This window comes from Acyrthosiphon pisum, unplaced genomic scaffold, assembly GCF_005508785.2.
Source record: "Acyrthosiphon pisum isolate AL4f unplaced genomic scaffold, pea_aphid_22Mar2018_4r6ur Scaffold_20853;HRSCAF=22327, whole genome shotgun sequence".
Classification (NCBI taxonomy): domain Eukaryota; kingdom Metazoa; phylum Arthropoda; class Insecta; order Hemiptera; family Aphididae; genus Acyrthosiphon; species Acyrthosiphon pisum.
Genome location: NW_021770255.1, coordinates 1 through 663, shown reverse-complemented (window position 1 = coordinate 663; position 663 = coordinate 1).

Genomic DNA, 663 nt, shown 5'->3' with positions numbered 1-663 from the left:
CCGTTTACAATCATAGTTTAAACCTGTTCAAATCAAAATGGGCGTATTACAATATCTTAACCGTGGTTTAAACTGAAGTTCACTTGAACCACCGATTTCAGTGAGTTAACCGGGGATCAACGTTGATCTGCGATTTGATTGGCTGCCAGTTATCAATGGAAATGGCAATTCATTAATGTTGATTACAGGGAATTCTGTTAAATTTAAATTTCGTTTATTTTCACAATTGCAATTGCTTCTTTGCTGCAACTACGCTATTTCGTTGTCCGACATTCTAAATTTTGAAAAATTATGATGGATACCAAAAGAACCCCAAATTTCACCAGCCAAGAAGAAGAGATGCTGCTGTGAAAACACTGAAAACCACAAACGTCGCGAACCAATTTCTTATCACAGATTATCTTATATTTACGAGCAAGATTATCTATTAACCTTATCAGTTGTAGATAATTATCTATTAACCACAGTTCAACCGTAGTTCAACTGAACCGACACAAATCTGAGATTGTAAAACCGCCGATAACTTAAACTAGGATCAGTTGATGAACCAAGTTCCGTTGAACTCGAGTTAAACTAGCTATTGTAAAACGGGCCCTAATATCGTCATAAAAACACTCCCACTCAGCCCAGATAGCGCGGACGAACAAATGTTATAAGATGGTA